The 6,368-nt window shown below is 41.3% G+C and overlaps 1 protein-coding gene across 6 annotated transcripts in view; it reads left to right on the forward strand.

The window, feature by feature from the left end:
- Window positions 1-5,156, forward strand: part of LOC142843140 (lethal(3)malignant brain tumor-like protein 2) — a 28,096-nt gene extending 22,940 nt beyond the window's left edge. For 2 of the 6 annotated variants that reach the window (XR_012909570.1, XR_012909573.1), the window contains one exon: window positions 860-1,431. The gene's annotated coding sequence lies outside the window, so the exon portion shown is untranslated. Of the gene's footprint in view, window positions 1-859; window positions 1,432-5,137 lie in introns of those variants that run through there. The other 4 variants (XR_012909571.1, XM_075960058.1, XR_012909572.1 and 1 more) reach the window with 3 other exon arrangements.
- Window positions 5,157-6,368: the final 1,212 nt, after the last annotated feature.

Raw genomic sequence — 6,368 nt, forward strand, 5'->3', positions numbered from 1 at the left:
ATGAGAAAAAAAGAACTTCAAGTAAAACCAAAGCGAAAACCATTGAGGTAAATAAATGAAAAAATAGATACCAAATGAATGAATCCTGGGAAATAGTCTCACTACGTTGAGATCCTCCAGGTTTTGAAAAGTCCAAATCTAGGAGAAACAACTGAATCCAACTGCTCACCCCGCAGACCCAACTGCTTCTCTGAAGAACAGGGACAAATCCCAATCTTAGGTGGTGCCCTTCTATTGGCTAATATCTAGCTTACCTCACATAGAATCCATGTGATGTCACATGCAGCGGTCCAATCAGGGCTTGGACAAAGTCCAAAGTGACTTTTAAATATTTTTTCTCATATATTCTTGTCTCCAGCCACTACATTGTGAGTTTGAGGCCAGACTGGTCTACAAGAGGGAGTTCCAGGACAGGTTCTAAAACTACAGCGAAACCCTGTCTTGAAAAATCAAAAAACAACCAAAAAAAGGAGGTAGAGATTATGTAACCTCAGATTTATAGAAACATGTGTCAACGTAATGAGAGCACTAACGGCCTGGACATGAGCAGGGAAGTACAGTTAGTTCTATGGCGTTGTCATCTCAATGTCCTCCTGACATGTCCTTGCCTCTCCAAGGAGCATCAGTGCAATCTTAAGCGTGTTTCTGTAGTCAGCCAGTGTCCACTCACATTTTAGGGGACAGAGAGAGGTAAAAAGTGGTTCAACCTAGTTCCACAACCCAAGCCCATCTCAATCCATAACAATTTTGTTGTGAGTTCTCTGTGGATTTCAGCATGAAAGACCTGACATGAGAGATTGTGGGAACTTCCATAGATCACCCTCTAAATGACCCTGCCCTGTCCACTTACTCTCTCCAGCAGAACATTTCCTCCTCCTCTTCCTCCATGTCTGCACAGCCCTCATCCTGGAGTCTGTTTATGCAGACAGCTGTGCTGCTGCATTCACCAAGTCTGGCATCTGGGTATCTACCTGCATGAGTTTCTTATGCCTCCAGCTCCTGTGATGCAACCTAGAACCATCATTATTGCTTTCTCTCAGAAGCACCAGCATTCTCCACAGCAGACTCCCCTGTTCTCTTCTTGGCTTCCACAGTACTTGGGGTCAAAGTCCACTGCCTGGACAAATCTCTTGTCTCTAAGCCCAATGACTGTCGAATAGTTCTCCTTTTCTCCTAACAGAAAGAACATCAAGCAAGGCTGGACTCCAGGGACCAACTGACCATAACATCCAGATTGGCACCCTCCCACATGTATGTCTTTGGCACTTGATGGCATCCCTGTTACATGCCGCAACATTGTACAATAGCTAAGTGCTCAACCGTCATTCTCGAGTGACTTATCAGAACCAAGGGCTCTGATAAAGGTTAAACCAAAAGGCAAGGCCTTTTATTGTTATTGCTTTGTGAATAAAGTGGCTGTCTTCTTCTGTAGATTTTCTCTGTACCTGACTCCTTTTCTGTTATATATTTGGGAATTAATTCCCATGATTCAGAACTGTTTCATGAAAACAGTTTCCCACTGCCAGGCCTTCATTCCTCTCTCCTAGGTAAACGCGGATCTGCCTTCCTACAGTTATCTTTATCAGCAGGCACTTGGTCAGTGCTTAGGGTTCAGGAGAGCATGCCATTTAAGATATCCACCCATCTCCAACAAAACAGAATCACTGCCTATCCAAGCTGCTGCTCTTCATTTCACCACTTAAAAGATTCCTAACTCTTGATGCTCACTTTCACCTCAGTTTACTGGTGACTATAATTCATGAAATTTACTGCTTTAAGTGTTTTACTCTTAAGCCCAATTCATAATTTTACTGAAAATAAAACTTTTAGCTCTTTACTAACCACTTAAAAATATCCTTCCCTGATGGAGGAAGGTCCTTGGTTAATTAATAAAGAAACTGCTTGGCTTGATAGGTTAGAATATAGGTGGGTGGAGTAAACAGAACAGAATGCTGGGAGGAAGAGGAAGTGAGCTCAGATGCCATGCCGCTGCTCTCCAGGGCAGACACGATGAAGCTCAGACCCAGGATGGACGTAGGCTAGAATCTTCCCAGTAAGCGCACCTCGTGGTGCTACACACATTATTAGAAATGGGCCAAGCAGTGTTTATATGAATACAGTTTGTGTGTCGTTATTTTGGGGCATAAGCTAGCCAGGTGGCCGTGAGCTGGGTGGCAGGAATGCAGCCTGCAGCTCCTTCTACACTTCCCCTCTAGAATTCCCTAATGATTTAATTCTTTTCTAACTAACATTCTCCATTTCTAACTAACATGTCCAAGTTCACTGGACATATACTAGCCACTCCCACCATAGAGCTGCCAGCCACAGATCTATCTCTCTCCCTCTGTCTCTCTCTGTCTCTCTATGTGTGTGTGTGTGTGTGTCCGTGTGTATGTGTGTGCGTGTGTTTATGTGTCTGTGTGAGAGAAAACTCTTCTCTGATTTTTATGGGCAACAGAATTCCAGTCCTGGAGCCTGATAAGCCTGGGAAATTGTTTTTTATAAGGGTACATGTGACTGGGAATGTTTGTAACGATTAGAACAAGGAGGAAGAGGGATGAAAAAAGAAAAGAATAAAAAAACATGGACAGACATCCTATTGTAAGTAAATTTCTTACCCTTTATAATTCTAGACACCTTTTAGCTTATTGTGGTATCTTTATTGAACCCTGAGAGGGATCCCAGGAGCTGGACTTGTAGGGACCCCATTACATCCCAATCCACAGTCCCACAGAAGGATACCAGGTGACACTAGATCTTCATACTACTATGGAAACTCGAAAATCCTATACTTATGGAATTTTAGAATCATTTCTGAACATCTAAATATCTCAGTGTCTTATCAAATGGCAATGGGGGCAGCTGTGATGTTTTTCCTGGTGGGAACAGGTGTGTTGGGAGATAAAGGCTTTCACACTACAGTCAGGGACTAGTTAAGACTCAAGACAAAGTTCACATCCAGAGAGGTGACTCTTGGGAGCACACTTTCCTTTTCAAAGTTATTTTTTCTGTAGCCTTTCCTTTCTCATTCTTCCCTCTTTCATCTGTATGACTTTACTCAACAGCCAGAGGACACCACAGTGAGATGCAGAACCATGAAAATGTCCACGAAAGCTGTGGGCAGCCATGATGGAGACCCACTGATCAGGGCCCAGAGAGAACTGGAGCATTAATACACAACTGAACAGAGTCAGGGTGGGGCCACAGAACCCGGCTGCAGGTTCAGCTGAAAGAGACAAAAAGGGTTTCAACCCCCAGCTATATAAGCAGAGCCCATCCTGAAGATCAACTAAAGAATGACTCAGTTGACCATTGACGTGGCAAGAAATGTCGCCCAGGGAGGCTGCCACATAAGGGATTGGGATGTTGAAAAGCCCTTTTGTTCAGAGACAATTGCACCGGAGGGTGTTGTGATTATTATTATTATTAATCACTTTATTTTTCATAGATGTAAACTGTCTATGTGTTGTATGATGTTTTACAGTCTTGGCTTTTTGAGGGGTCTACCACCCGGTCCCCAAATAAACCATACACTGTGGCTTATTCTTACTAATGACTGCCCGACCTTAGCTTGACTTGATTCTTGTCAACTTTTCTTTGAAACAATAAAGAAAACAATTTTTTTTTTACTATACATACCAATCCAAGTTTCCACTCCCTCCCTTTCTCTCATTCCCTTCTCTTACTCTCTGACCTCATCCCCCATCCACTCATCAGAAGTCACATTGCTTTGGGGAAGGTCCAAGTCCCTCCCTACCATATCGAGGCTGAGCAAGGTATCCATCCAAAGAGAATAGGTTCCCAAAATGCCAGTACAAGCAGTAGGGATAAATCCTGGTGCCACTGCCAGTTGCCCCTCAGTCTGCCCCAGCCATGCAACTGTCAAGAACATTCAGAGGGATTAGTTTGTCCTATGCTTGTCCTTTCCCAGTCCAGCTGGTGTTGGTGAGCTGCCATTAGCTCAGGTAGACTGTTTCAGTGGGTGAACCCGTCATGGTCTTGACATCTTTGCTCATATTCTCACTCGTCCCACTCGTCAACTGAACTTTGGGAGCTCAGTCCAGTGCTCCGATGCGGGTCTCTGCCTCTGTTTCCATCAGTTTCTTACTAGCCTCATAATGGCTATCACATGTATAAAAATCTCTTTCCTTGCTCTCATCTCTGTCCTTCCTCCATCTTGACTTTCTCGTTCCCTCAAGTTCTCCTTTTCCCTCCTCTTTCGCCCTCTTCTCCCACTTCTCCTGTCCGTTCTTTCCCCACCCCTATGTTCTCATTATGTCAGGCAATCCTGTCTGTTTCAACTTTCAAATTGAATCTATATATGTTTTTCTTAAGGTTCATCTTGTTTCTTAGCTTCTCTAGGATCGTGAACTATAGGCTCGATACCATTTGTTTATACCTACTATCCACTTATTAGTGAAAACATACCATATTCATCTTTTATGATCTGGGTGCCCTCACTTGGGATAGTGTCTTCTAGTTCCATTCATTTGCTTACAAATTTCAAGATGTCATTGTTTTTTACCACTGAGTAGTAAATGTATAAATATGTCACATTTTTTTATCCATTCTTCCATTGAAATTGCCCACTTTTCTAAGTTAAGTTATCCCATCTACTTTTTGCCTCTGGGCTTTTATCTTTCTCTATTTCTCTATACTTTACTATCCTTCTTACTCCATGGCTGGCGGGGTGGCTGGGTGGTTGGGCCCTGGTGTTCTCCTCTTCTTGTTGTCTCTTCCTCCTTCATCTCTCTTTGTTCTCCTTTTATTGTTCCTGCATGCTAACCCTGCCTACCTTTGCTCCTGCCTCACTATTGGTCATTCATCTCTATTAGGATGATCAAGTGTTTGGGATAGGCACGGTAACACAGCTTCAGAGCATTAAACAAGTGCAGCATAGATAAAAGACACACACCTGAAAATAATATTCTCCAACAGCCACCCATCTCCATCCATACCACACTGCCTAGAAGTCACTTAGCTCTATGAATTACTGCACCAGTTTCTTGTCCCCTTCTGAGCTCTGGTGCCTAGTTCTTTCATGATGTTTCTCTTTCACTGCCTGAATTCAGAGGCCATAGCACCAGTGTGCTATTATCATGTAGCAATTATACTTCTCTTTTCATTTATGTTATAGATGTGAAGCTTGGACCTCTGATGTGACTCTCAACAGCTGGAATAGGTGCTGTCTCCAACACCTTTTCTGGATTTGGGGACCCTATTTGTTATACTGGGTTACCTTGCCAATTTGTTGTAAAGGGTTTATCATCACTGTTATAGGGTTGGGTTTGGGGTGTAAATTTTATAGGCTCGGAGATCTACTTTCGAAAAAAGAAAAAGATAAAAGGGGATATAAATATGATAAATTATAAAGGTAGATTACTGAATCAATTTTTAAAAGGAACTATTAGTTTTAAAAGTTTTACATTGGTTTTACTTTTTAATATTATATACAAATTTTGTATATTGAAACAAATTTGAGATTAATTTCGTTAAAGCATATTGTACATACATTTCTAAATTTTTTTCAAGGTATTGTACCTATACAGCTCATTTAACAATTTAATTCAAATTTCTAGTCCTTGAAAATTATTTTTACCAACTGTTTAGGATAATAAAGAAATAAAGGTTAATAGTTAATCACCTAGTGTAAACAAACTTGTAGTCACATTTTAGGTATGTTTTCAAGGTAAAACAAAGATATAATTTAGATAGATAGGTCATCTTCAAACACTTCAGAGATCTAAAGAATATGCATTGAAGATGTTTTAATAACCTACGTATTTTTTATGACAATGAGACGTGTCTGCTCCCCGAAGCACCAATCTACTTCAGAGAAGACAATGGGCATCAAAGACACTCCACATGGAGTTTACTTTCTTTGTGGAAAAAATAAACCACTGGGCAAGAAAATGCCCATGCCTCAACTGCTGGCATTATGTTATCCTAATCAGACAAGCAGGACACAAAATATCCTGCTTCACAGAAAAGTCTTGTCAAATATGCTAGGCCTGTAAGCTGAAGATAGATAGCCCAACGTTGCAGAGGAACTTTGGGTGACTGTCCAGGCAGTGAGCTGTTTCTGTCATTACATTTTTTGGAAGGCACTTGCTTGCACTTTCTGCTTACTTAGTTAATATTATTTCTTTCTTGGTTCTCTGAGGGGTTGAAGATTAGATAGCTATAGTTACAGCTTACCAGACACAGAAAGCAAGTTATGATAGAAAGTAAATTGGGTATAAGACTTTGGACTCACCAAGATAGGATAGATATGAAATGTTTTCTCTGAATTTGTCAAATGCAAATGGCCTAGACATTGTTTACGTATGTTTTGCCTGTATATATTGTACATAATTATTGTACTTATT

This window comes from Microtus pennsylvanicus, chromosome 2 (genome assembly GCF_037038515.1).
Source record: "Microtus pennsylvanicus isolate mMicPen1 chromosome 2, mMicPen1.hap1, whole genome shotgun sequence".
NCBI lineage: Eukaryota > Metazoa > Chordata > Mammalia > Rodentia > Cricetidae > Microtus > Microtus pennsylvanicus.